The sequence below is a fragment of the Homarus americanus genome, unplaced genomic scaffold, assembly GCF_018991925.1.
Source record: "Homarus americanus isolate GMGI-L3 unplaced genomic scaffold, GMGI_Hamer_2.0 scaffold35679, whole genome shotgun sequence".
Classification (NCBI taxonomy): domain Eukaryota; kingdom Metazoa; phylum Arthropoda; class Malacostraca; order Decapoda; family Nephropidae; genus Homarus; species Homarus americanus.
This window is the reverse complement of record NW_024721044.1, coordinates 1-13,032: the sequence shown is the minus strand read 5'-3', so window position 1 is coordinate 13,032 and position 13,032 is coordinate 1. Positions and strand designations below refer to the sequence as shown.

Sequence of the window (13,032 nt, the reverse complement as noted above, 5' to 3'; positions counted from 1 at the left end):
GTGGTGCTGTGTGATGACTGTACCACAGTGGTGCTGTGTGATGACTGTACCACAGTGGTGCTGTGTGATGACTGTACCACAGTGGTGCTGTGTGATGACTGTACCACAGTGGTGCTGTGTGATGACTACCACAGTGGTGCTGTGTGATGACTGTACCACAGTGGTGCTGTGTGATGACTGTACCACAGTGGTGCTGTGTGATGACTGTACCACAGTGGTGCTGTGTATCAAGTTTCACGCCACATATTAAATCTGTATTTAAATCTGACGAGGACTCCGTAACACTACAGGAAGATCTAAAAAAATTTTTCGAATGGTCTGAAAAATGTCAGATGAAATTTAATGTGGACAAATGTAAAGTACTCAGTATAGGAGACGTAAACAGGGAAACCAGATACCAGATGAACAACAATGCCATAGAGAAATCCGACTGCGAGAGAGATTTAGGAGTAATGATAAGTAGGAATCTTAAGCCAAGTAAACAATGTGTTTTTGCTCGTAACAAGGCTAATAAAGTACTTGGGTTCATACAAAGGAGTGTTAGTTACAAGACTAGCGAGGTCATCCTAAAACTATATCTTGCTCTTGTGAGACCACACCTGGATTACGCAGTGCAGCTCTCGTCACCGTATTACAGAATGGATATAGAATCCTTGGAAAGAATCCAGAGGAAAATGACAAGACTAATCCCGGGAATTAGGAACCTTGAGTACAGAGACAGGTTAAAGCGTCTTAATTTTCACTCCCTCGAGAGACGTAGAGCGAGGGGCGACCTGATAAAGGTGTATTAGTGGAAGTCAGGGCTAAACAAAGGGGACATTACAAAGGTACTCAAACTATCCAACCAGGAGCGAACTCGTGACAATGGTTTTAAATTAGACAAATTTAGAATTAGGCGCGAAATAGGTAAACACTGGTGTGGAAACAGAGTAATGGATGAATGGAACAAGTTACCAAATATCATCATTAACTCGAATACGCTGAATAGCTTCAAACATAGGTTGGATGCTTATATGAGCAATAGGGGTTGGGTGTAAACACGACTGCCCCGTATGGGTCAATAGGCCCGCTGTAGTTTCCTCCATTCTTATGTACTTATGTTCTTCTGTCACACCACACTAGGTTAGGTTAGGTTAGGTTAGGTCAGGTTAGGTCACACCACACTAGGTTAGATCACACTAGGTTAGGTTAGGTCACATCACACTAGGTTAGATCACACCAGGTTAGGTTAGGTTGGTTGGGGACGGAGGAAATAAGAATTTAATATTTTACGACGGGCGCCGTCAACTGCTATTGACCGCTGGAGAAATGTTGGGAACGAAGTAACCTAACCTAACCTAACCTAACTCGAGGTGGTGTGGTGAAGGTGTGGCTGAGGTGGTGTGGTGTAGGTATGGCTTAGGTGGTGTGGTATAGGTGTGGCTTGGGTGGTGTGATGTAGGTGTTGTGGTATAGGTGTGGCTGAGGTGGTGTGGTGAAGGTGTGGCTGAGGTGGTGTGGTGGTGTAGGTGTTGTGGTATAGGTGTGGCTGAGGTGGTGTGGTGAAGGTGTGGCTGAGGTGGTGTGGTGGTGTAGGTGTTGTGGTATAGGTGGCTGGAGGTGGTGTGGGTGAAGGTGTGGCTGAGGTGGTGTGTGGGTGGGTGTAGGGTGCCAGGGGTATAGGTGTGGCATGAGATGGTGTGGCATGGGTGTGACTGAGGTGGTGTGGTATGGGTGTGATTGAGATGGTGTGGCAGGTGTGGCTGAGGCAAGCAGCCATAGGGTGTGACTGAGGTGATGTGGGTAATGGGTGTGACTGGAGGTGGTGTGGTACAGGTGTTAAGCTGTGGTGTGGGTATACAGTAGGTGTGTATGAGGTGGTGTGGTATGGCAGGTGTGGCTGAGGTGGTGTGGCATACAGCAGGTGTGGCTGAGGTGGTGTGGCATGGCTGGTAGGTGTGGCTGGAGGTGGGTGTGGTGATGGGCAGTAGGTGTGGCTGAGGTGGTGTGGCATAAGCAGTAGGTGTGGCTGAGGTGGTGTGGTATACAGTAGGTGTGGCTGAGGTGGTGTGGTATACAGTAGGTGTGGCTGAGGTGTGCCAGGTGTGACTGAGGCATGGTGTGGGTGTGACTGAGGTGGTGTGTGGTGTGGCTGGAGGTGTGGTGTTGGAGGTGGTGTGGTATACAGTAGGTGTGGGCTGAGGTGGTGTGGGTATACAGTAGGTGTGGCTGAGGTGGTGTGGGTATACAGGGGTGTGGCTGAGGTGGTGTGGCATACAGGTGTGGCTGAGGTGTGAACAGGTGGCTGGAGGCATGTGGTATGGGCGTAGGTGTGGCTGAGGTGGTGTGTGGAGCAGTAGGTGTGGCTGAGGTGGTGGGAAATAGTGTGGCTGAGGTGGTGTGTGGGTATACAGTAGGTGTGGCTGAGGTGGTGTGGCATACAGTAGGTGTGGGGCTGGAGGTGGTGTGGGTATACAGTAGGTGTGGCTGAGGTGGTGTGGTATACAGTAGGTGTGGCTGAGGTGGTGTGGTATACAGTAGGTGTGGCTGAGGTGGTGTGGTATACAGTAGGTGTGGCTGAGGTCCTAAAACACAGAGGTCATCAAGGCCATTTATTCATATGTTGTGTAAAAAATATAAGAGAAATTTATTATTATTATTATTATTATTATTATTATTATTATTATTATTATTATTATTATTATCATTATCATTATTATTATTATTATTATTATTATTATCATTATCATTATCATTATTATTATTATTATTATTATTATTATTATTATTATCATCATTATCATTATCATTATTGTTATTATTATTATTATTATTATTATTATCATTATCATTATTATTATTATTATTATTATTGCTGTTGTCATCATCAAGGTGTATACAGGTGAACAGGATGCTGGCGTGGAAAGACTAACACGTTAATTAGGTGAGGAAGGAAGACTCCTGTACGAGCCTGGTGGTGATGTGGTGGTGTGTGGTAGTGTGGCGTAGTGTGGTAGTGTGTGGTGGTGTGTGGCGTAGTGTGGTAGTGTGTGGTGGTGTGTGGTAGTGTGGCAGGCATGCAGTGCAGTGTATGCAGTGCAGTGTGTGTGGTGGTGTGTGTATGTAGTGTGTGGTGTGTGATAGTGTGATGTAGTGTGTGGTGGTGTGTGGTAGTGTGTGGCGTGTGTGTGTGTGTGTGTGTATGCAGTGTGGTGTGTGGTGGTGTGTGTAGCATGGTGTAGTGTGTGGTAGTGTGTGGTGGGTGTGTGTGTGCAGTGTGGGTGTATGTGGCGGTGTGTGGGTAGTGTGGCGTGTGTGTGTGTGTGGCGTAGTGTGGTGTGTGGTGTGTGGTGGTGTGTGGCGTGTGTGGTAGTGTGTGGTGGTGTGTGTAGTATGGTGTAGTGTAGTAGTGTGTGGTGTGTGTGTGATAGTGTATGTGTAGTGTGTAGTAGTGTGTGGCGTAGTGGCAGTGTGGTGGTGTGTGGCAGTGTGTATGGTGTATGGTAGTGTGTGGCGTGTGGCGTGTGGCGAGTGGCAGTGGTGGCGTAGTGTGTGTGTATGCAGTGTGGTAGTGTGTGGTGTGTGTGTGGTGTGTGGCAGTGTGGCGGTGTGTGGCAGTGTGTGGTGGTGTGTGTGGTGGTGTGTGGCGTAGTGTGGTAGTGTGTGGTGGTGATAGTGTGGCGTAGTGGTAGTGTGTGGTGGTGTGTGGCGTAGTGTGGTAGTGTGTGGTAGTGTGTGGCGGTGTGTGGTAGTGTGTGGTGGTGTGTGATAGTGTGTGGTGGTGTGTGATAGTGTGGCGTAGTGTGGTAGTGTGTGGCGTAGTGTGGTGGTGTGTGGCGTAGTGTGGTAGTGTGTGGTAGTGTGTGTTGGTGTGTGGTAGTGTGTGGTGGTGTTGATTTTGATTTTGCCGCTTACATCGGCTACTTTATTGTGCACCCCACACTCATCCTGTGAGCGGTAGCGCAAAAGGATTACAGAGTAGAGTTTACAAAGGGTCATAATAATTAACCCCCGTTGTCAGGATATTATGGCACTGAATGTTACACAGTATTTCATTTACATTATTTGTTTAGTTCTATACATAAAGTGTAACTTATTCACAAATGCGTGAGTACAGGCGTGTGAGGCAGTATGTCTGGCCTCACACTTTGTTATTCACATTTACGTGGGAGGTATTCAAGCACATTGCGTATTTGGTTCTGTACATGAGAATCGATATAGTTACTAAGTGCAAAAAAGTGGATACAATCTTAATATGTCGGCTATCTTGCCATTAGAGACGAAGTGTTGTGCCATTTCACACACAGTGTGCTTGGACCTGTCCCTAAAAGGTTCTATCTTCACACAGTCGAGGACGTAGTGTTCAAGTGTGTGGCCATATGTATGGCCACACACTTTACATTTAGTTTTGTTTATATCTGCTTGAGGAACATACTGCCAAAGGTACTTATATCCTAACCTTAATCTAGCGGTTACAACATCTTGTAATCTAGTGATCTTGTTACTTGCTCCATATACATGTTTCACTTGATACATCTCATTATGGTAACCTATGGATCGACTAGTGCCTGTTTGCACTTGTCTACTTGCGTCAAACTCATCAATAAGTTCTTTCCTAATTACAGTTTTAAGGGTTCTTTTTCACAGACCCAAATTGTATTCAACGGTGTCTTTGTTAGACGCGAGTTTGGCGAGGGCATCAACTCTGTCATGTTTTATGGGGCCTATGTGAGAGGGGATCCACAACAGTTTGACCCTGACACCCCGGTCAACAAGGCACGCATATTTGTGTCTGGCTTCAGAGACAAGAGCGTGACAACCTGAGTGGAGGGTACCAAGGGCAAGTAGTGAGGATAGAGAGTCAGTGATGATGAGACTGTCAGTAACAGTGGTTTCAATGAATTTAATAGCTGAGTATGGCAACTAATTCAGTTTGTAGAGTGGATGCCCAGTTGTTAATTCTAACTCCTTTCTCAATTATATTACTGTCAGGTTGAGTCACAACAATAGCACTTCCAGCCCTCCCACAGGCGGTGTTTAGAGATCCATCAGTGTAGATGGTCTGTGTGATATTAGCATCAGTCTGTAGAGTGTGTATGTGTTCAAGAGCTCTCAATTTGGCAGTGTGTTGGAGATAAATGCTTTGTGTAATTAATTTTTTAGGCGGATACGTCGGTATTGTGATATCGAAGGGAACTGTCCGCCAGGGTGGCAGGAAGCGCTGTTGTGTCTCAACTTTGTACAGGTGGTCTAGTCCAAACATCTTCATATGTGTAGCTGTAGTTTGGATCCATTTAGACTCAGTAGTCCCATGGTTCATACATTCTAGCAATTTTAAGGAAACAATGTCATCAGGATCACCACGCAGAAGCCTCAGGGCTATCATGAGGTTGACTTCAATTATTCTATCTTTAACACTGGGTATACCTAGTTCTTTCCTCATATTAAGTACTTTAGTGCTCATGGGACATCCTAGGATAATTCTGAGGGCTTTATTTTGCATTTTCTCGAGCTTGTCAACGCCTTTCCCGTCACGAATGACCAGGGCTGGTGCGTGGTAATCTATCAGAGCTCTTATATAGCCTAGGTACATTGTTTTAACAATTCTAATATTAGCACCATAGTGTGGGCTGTACCCCGCTACACTTCTAAGAGGTCTCAGTCTGTCAGTACATTGGCGGGTTAGCTGTTGTATGGCAGGTAGGGTACAAGGGACGTAAACACCAAGATATTTAAAAGAAGAAACATAGTCAATAGTGTTGTTACCTATCTTGTACTTGGCGGGGCCGCGTTTGCGGTTACCAGCTTGTTTGTTGAACACCTTAGTTTTGTCAGTGGAGATAATAAGACCGAGGTTCTCACAGGCTGCGTATACATGGTTCAGGGTGGTTTGCATTTCACGATGAGTTTTAGTATGTATAAGAATATCATCAGCATAGCTGATTGAGATACTGCTGGGGTTGTCTGGTATTAAATTTAATAATGCATTCATAAGAACATTGAACAAAGTGGGGCTAAGTACTCCACCTTGAGGGGTACCAAGTTGCATATCTTTAACTTCACTTTTGTAACCCTGAAACAGTGCAGCAGCCCTTCTGTTGGTTAGGTAACCACTTATCCAGTGTAACAGCCTACCTCCTATATCCATTTTGGCTAGTTCGTACAATATCAGTTGTCTATTGGCAATATCAAATGCAGCTTTTAGGTCAAGAAATGTGGTGTATCTGTGCCTTTCATCACCATGCACAGTTAGGAATGTGGTGATGCAATTATGTACACCTTTACCATGGGTGAAGCCATTTATGTTAGGAGACATGTGTTCTCTGATTCTATATAAGAGTCTGCCAAGAACCATCCTCTCAAAGGTTTTACACAGGCAGCTGGTTAGTGATATGGGACGAAAGGCATCAGGCTGTCCTGGTTTCGGTATTGGCACAACAATACTGCTGGTCCATGATGTGGGTAGTTGGCCCTCGGCATGACTCATATTGTACAATACCAACAATGGATTGCCTGGCACGCGCCTTAGTAGTCTAATGATGTTGTAGGTGACTCCGTCCTCTCCAGGGGAAGTAGACCCACCCCTGGCGAGGGCGGCGTCAAGCTCCCACTCAGTATATGGAACATCACACTCATCGTGCTGTTTGCCCAGCATAAAGCTAATAAGATTACTTCTCTCTACAGACTTCGCATCAAGGAGTCCCCGAGTCCCAGCTGGTAACATGTCATAGCTCGACACATGAGCCCACTTTGTTATTAGCTCATTCGACTTTTGCAGAGGGTTTGGATGGGAGACGTGTCTTCTGTTTTTACCTCTGATTATGTTTATGCCTTTCCAGGCTTTGCTGAGGGATGTGTGTTGGTTCAGGCTGTTGACATATGTCTCCCATGCATTTTGTCTGAGTTCGTTGACACGTTCCCTGACAGCAGCAAGGGAAGCTTGATACAATTGTAACATTTGAGGTGTTCTAAATTGTCTGTAACCCTTACCCACCCTCCTGACCCTAGCCCTGAGTTTTTTCAGCTCAGGGTCATTATAGCACTGCTGTTGCCTGTTCCCATTATGCTGACCACGTTTTCTCCTTTTTTTGGTGGAGGCATTGTTGGTGAAGTATACATAAGTCCTATCTATCAGATCGTCATGGAAACTTTGGTAGTTGTCAGGCTTGTAGTCCTTGTACCAGTCATGGATGAAGTCTATGAACTGGCTTTCATGTTCTTGCTTGACTGTGATTCTACGTCTGTTGAGTTTACCACCAGTGGGGGTGTCATTGGCTACATGTATACTAGCTTGGATTGGGCTGTGGTCAGACATAAGATCAGTGACAACATCAGAGCTATGAGTTGTGTATGATAGATTAAAGCCAATACATTTGTCTAGACCCCCGCCATAGATGTGTGTTGGTTCATTATTACCTATAATTTGAACATCTTCATATGCGCTGAGAAGTGAGATAAGTCTCCTACCATTGGTGTTAGTGGTGGAGTCACCTAATTTCTTGTGTCTAGTATTCAGGTCACCCATCAGGACAGTGGGCTCAGTGTGTAAAAAGTCTGGGAGATCTGTGTACTGAAACTGATCTGAGGGAGCATAGGCGTTTAGCACGTTGAGTGTGGAGTTGCCCAGGTGGATAGTGATCCCATGGTACTGAAGGTTGGTAGTCTTTTTGGATACAAGAGGTACATGCGGGAGTGACTTCTTAACATACATCAAACATGTGTGAGTAGAACTAGGATCATGATAAACATAATTGGGCAGACTGGGTGGGGGCTTACCATTAGGTGTGAGACACTCCTGCAGACACACAATATCGATGTCCTCAGTCACAACTTTGTGGTGTAGGTCAGGGTATCGTTTTCTAAGGGATGAGATGTTCCAACTCATCACCTTCACCGCTCTGTATCTTTGTCTGGTATTAACACTGGCCATTATGAAATGTATTTGGAAAGAAGCAAAAGGCACTGTATGATACTGTTCTTTTCTGCGCTGCCTGTCCCTTCGGCAGGCAGTAGGCCAGTTAACCTTTTGGAAACATTTCTGGAGCACGTACGGCTCAACAATTGTTGTATTTCATTGGCAGACAACAACACACTTTGGTTACACTCGACATCACCACCATTTTCTGTTTGTGCTTGTTCATCTTCACTGACCATGTCCACAGAGGCATCAGTAGAACTGTTACCAGTATCACTATTTTCCTCTGCGTGGACACTAGTTCCTGGTGGGTCTTGAGTTTCCACATCTGGTACTGACATCTGAATGTCTTCAGTTTGACTGTAATTTTTCCGAAGTTGCTGCACTGTGTTGGTGGTGTTTTTTTCCTTTAGTGTATCACAGAGGCTCCCAAACATTTCAGTTAGAGTTGTAAACTGAGCTTTGAGTTCTTTAATTTCATTTTTCAAATCATTGATCTCTTCACGATGTGCAGGGAGTGTGTTGGCAGCTACCTGTTGTGTCGGTACATCTGTGTTGCCCCATGCTGATCTTTCGATGACTGCTGGTGATGATCCTGGAGCTTTGGTGGGGAGGGCAGGCCAGGGGTTGGCCGTAGGGAGTACCCTAGCAGCATTAGTGTTTCTTGAGACCTGCCTGGGTGGCGGGTCTGGGCGCTGAAGGGGTGTAGGAGCTCTAGAACAGTTAGGGTGCCATACAGGAACTCCAACTGTTTTGCAGTTCTGTTGGATGACACCCCCTTGAGCAACTGTATCTCTGCAAACCTGTGTTGCATGTTGCCTTGAGCAGAGACCACACCACGGCTTAGTCGAGGGGCATAACCGGGCCACATGGCCCCAGTGCTGACAGTTGTAACACCTCCGGTTAGGGGGCTGATAGAGTGTTACCTTCAGAGTCCGATAGGCACCACGGACTCGAATGGTCTTGGGTGGGTCTTCTGAGCCAACCCAGTCTGCAATGACTGCATTCTTGCCCCTGAGTCGCTTCGTCCTTCTGATGTAGGGATGAGCTTCTAGTAGTGTAGGGGTCTGGTACTGGTCGAGCCCTATGATTATTATGGTTTTCTTGCTCGATGGTTGGGATGATTGTTCCATGGTTATTCCCCTTATGCTATTGGTGAGGAGATCCTGTGCAGACCGATCGTTTCTCATGGGGGGTTGTGGTTGTAGTTGATGGTCTCTAAGTCTTTCTGCCTTTTCGGCCTTCCGCTTGTTCCTGGACTGAACTAGTTGAAAGCCATCTTCTCCGTTGGTGTCAAGGTCAACACCACAGTCGCCTGGCTCACTCAGTGCCTCAGGAGAGTTAAAGCGAGCAGCTGGGTCTCCAGTCAACTCAGACATGGTGGAGTTACAGGGCTCGACTTATATGCCTACGTCAGAGGGCCGAGGACTGCTTGGCACTCCTAGGAAGTCAGCGGTGGTTGGGAGGCGTAACCCTCTTTGAGGACAAAGGAGATTGGCATCTACTGTACAGCGTATTAGCGGTGTGAGGGGAGGCCATGAGCGGGCCTCCCGCGGACGGAGTGTGGTGTCGGGGGGACTAAGGTAACAGGAGTATTCTCAGTTTATAAACACTTTTATTACACTACACTTGTTCTTAATAGCATGTCTGTTTTTCTGGTTAGATACAGTATCAAAGTCAATTTTAGTTTCAAAAGAACTAACCAGCTTGGCACACTATGAGGACGGGGGTTTGTGTAAACAAACCCTCACCACATGGCCCAGCGTGACCACAAGGGTATAGGCCTTGCCTCGCGGGCACCTACACCTACACACGACACAGTGCTCAACACACGGTAGTTCACTTGTTATACAGGCAACATATTTGCAGTTGTTGACCTATCCCCACCCTACTGGGTGGTGTTGTGTTATATCGAAGTCAAGTGTGAAGCCGACCCACTGTTGTTCTCAGGGTGGACTGATTAGCACCTCCTTGTCAGGAGATGGCGGTCAGTACCCAGTGGTGCTTATCTCACTGGCGGGTCACGGCTCTCACTGGTACTGTCTAGTACTGAATTCACTGGCTTAAACACTGTTCTTAACTGTTCAACACTGGTTCCACTTCTTTCCGAAACGAAATGTCACTTTGGTTATGTTGATATCCCGGTGGTGAGGATGGGTCGGGGAGAGGGACTTGGGGAATGGGCCGACATGGCCAAGGGTGAGAGCTGCTCAGCAGGAGCAGCGCCTAAATAGGTCTTGACCCTACGTTGACCCAGTGTTGACCTGACCACCGTAGGGTGTAGGGAGTGGTAGGGTGAGGGTGTAGGGAGTGGAAAGGGTGTGGGTGTAGGGAGTGGAAAGGGTGAGGGTGTAGGGAGTGGTAGAGTGAGGGTGTAGGGAGTGGTAGAGTGAGGGTGCAGGGAGTGGTAGTGTGAGGGTGTAGGGAGTGCTAGGGTGAGGGTGTAGGGAGTGGTAGGGTGAGGGTGGAAGGAGTGGTAGGGTGAGGGTGTAGGGAGTGCTAGGGTGAGGGTGTAGGGAGTGCTAGGGTAAGGGTGTATGGAGTGGTAGGGTGAGGGTGCAGGAAGTGGTAGGGTGAGGGTGTAGGGAGTGGTAGGGTGTAGGGACTGGTAGGGTGAGGGTGTAGGGAGTGGTAGGGTGAGGGTGTAGGGAGTGGTAGGGTGTAGGGAGTGGTAGTGTGAGGGTGTAGGGAGTGGTAGGGTGTAGGGAGTGATAGTGTGAGGGTGTAGGGAGTGCTAGGGTGAGTTCTGCAGCAACACGCACTCAACCATTACTTGTGTTCCTTTGGTTAACTAGGGAACGCACTCTTGTGTTGTGTGGTCTTTAATAATCTCACAAAAGGAAGAGAATATTATAAAACAAATATATGTTGTTGACAAGTGTTGGTAAGTCACACGCTCATACAGGTGAGGTCGGCGGCGGCATCATTAACCTCCTTAACGTTTAAATATGATATTATTATGACTATGGGAGAGTGATTTTTAATAGTACCATAAGAGTCTTCTTGACAGAGAACAAGACACACCCTCCCTACGTGTGTGGGTTGAGGATATATGGAGGCAGGTGTGGGTATATCTAGCTTCATTCTGTGTGACCCATGATCCAGCCCTCAAGAGGAGTAAACACAGTGGATAATGTGACTTAGTGAGTCACCATAATCATTACTTTTACACTAAATTATAATTCTCTTATGGTCTGCCTACGAGACCTCACTTGAGATATTACAAACTTGTGTACAGTACAGTACAGTACACTACAGTAGGGTACTGTACTGTACTGGACTGTATTTATTATTGGTTGGCTTTCTTCAGTGGTTTAGGTTATATACATAAACAGTGTTTGCTGTGCAATATTTTATTATATTCTGCCAATATTCTCTAAATGATTAATAGATAATATATAATGTCTTGATAAAGTCTTACACAAGTAGTGATGACATGTCTCTATAAAGTGCTGTATTGGTTAGGTTACATTGGGTCATGTTCGAGGTGATAAATTTAGGGTTTGCTGGGGATAGGTGGGTTAGGTCATTAAGGGACAGGTTACATTAGGCCAGGCTGACATAGGAAGGTTTGGTCAGGTTTCCGGGTCCGGGGGTTAGTGAAGCCTGGAACACTAGCATGTCACTCCTTCAGATGAACAAATCCCAAGGAATTCCTCATAGTGGTCCTGGTAGTCGTGGTGCAGGTAAGAGAGAGGCAACTGCTTCTCACACTACTTGTTGTAGTTGGTCATTGGTTTGTTATCTTAGGCACGTGATGGAACAATTGTACCCAGTGGAGTCATTCACGCCTTTGGTTATGAATTCGAGTTTCATCGCGTTGGTGGGGAAGACGCCGTTAGGTTTAACATTCCCGCAGAGTCTGTTGAGGATAACGCCATCATATAGTAATTAACATTGGCTGGTTATAGTGACAGGCAGGAGGTTATAGTGAGGTATTATTATCAGTTTATGCTCAGACTGAGGAGACAAAGTATTCGAGGTAACAGGAGTAATAATGTGTTAGTGGTTGTAATTAAAGTAATAGTTATTGAAACATCAGAAGTTAGTAAGAGTGTTATTACTTGATAATATTACCAACATCAAAAGTAAAGGTTTAATGATAGATAAAAATAATGCAAGTATTGTTATGACTGGATCACATATTGTCTTTATGTCCAGTAACTACTAATGTTACTGTCAATATCACACACAGAAGCAGTAGTTGTTGTAGTAGTAGTAGTAGTGTAATTTTAAGGAGAACCGGTATTGTAATACTATTTGCATTGTATAATAACAATAGCAGTAAAAGTTGTTTTTTTTAGTTTGTAGTAAAGGTAGTAAGAATAACAGTAGTAGAGGTGGTGGTGGTGGTGGTGTTGTACCGGGTAACACATACGTGGAGGAAGTGGTGTCGTAGGATATGATGAGTCGTTCATTGTCACAGTCTTCCAGGTTAAATACTTCGCAGGCGACTCCAAGCTTGGCACTCGGTGACTGGCAGACGATATTCTGTTGACAACTGTGGGAAGGAGTGAACACCTGTAGACGTTATTGTGGAAGACGGAATAATCTTAGAGGAATACAGGTGTTGGTGGAAGTAACACCTGTGGTGGTGATAATGTTAGAGGAACACAGGTAGAACTAACAACTGTAATCGTCTTTGTATCCTCGGGAAGGTTACAGTTTGGACGCCATTTAGTTTGTCATCTTGGTATTGTGTCTTAGATAGGGTTGTCATATCTGAACATTAAAAAAAGAGGACGTTCCCGAAGACATCAGCCGCCCCCCCCCTTGCCTGGCACACACTTTGGCGCTATGTAACCTTGATGCAGCCGTGACCGTTTTATGCTCTGGAAAAGTACAACAAATCGTAAGCACTAGCTGTGGCACCAAGCGACAAACCCACAACAAAGACTAAGATCAAACACTGTCACTGCAGGTTAAAGACTGGCCAACCACCGGCCACCGTCATAGTTGTCGACACACGTAAATAATATAAGGAAAGTGGCTAGATTGTGGTTGGAAATTGCTAAAATGCCTTAAAAGCAGGACAAGAAAAACAAACGCTACCGTGTAAAATAAGCCATAAGAAAAAAATGGTATACTTTCAACATTTCATTTATGGCTGTAATAGCAACTAAATATAAAATAATATA

The 13,032-nt window shown here is 45.7% G+C and overlaps 1 long non-coding RNA gene across 1 annotated transcript; it reads right to left on the bottom strand.

The window, feature by feature from the left end:
- Positions 1–11,231: 11,231 nt before the first annotated feature.
- On the bottom strand, positions 11,232–12,663 carry LOC121861316. The gene is made up of 2 exons (XR_006088007.1): positions 12,273–12,663; positions 11,232–11,756 (listed from the first exon to the last, which is right to left on the bottom strand). It is a non-coding gene; the product is annotated as an uncharacterized LOC121861316 (long non-coding RNA).
- Positions 12,664–13,032: the final 369 nt, after the last annotated feature.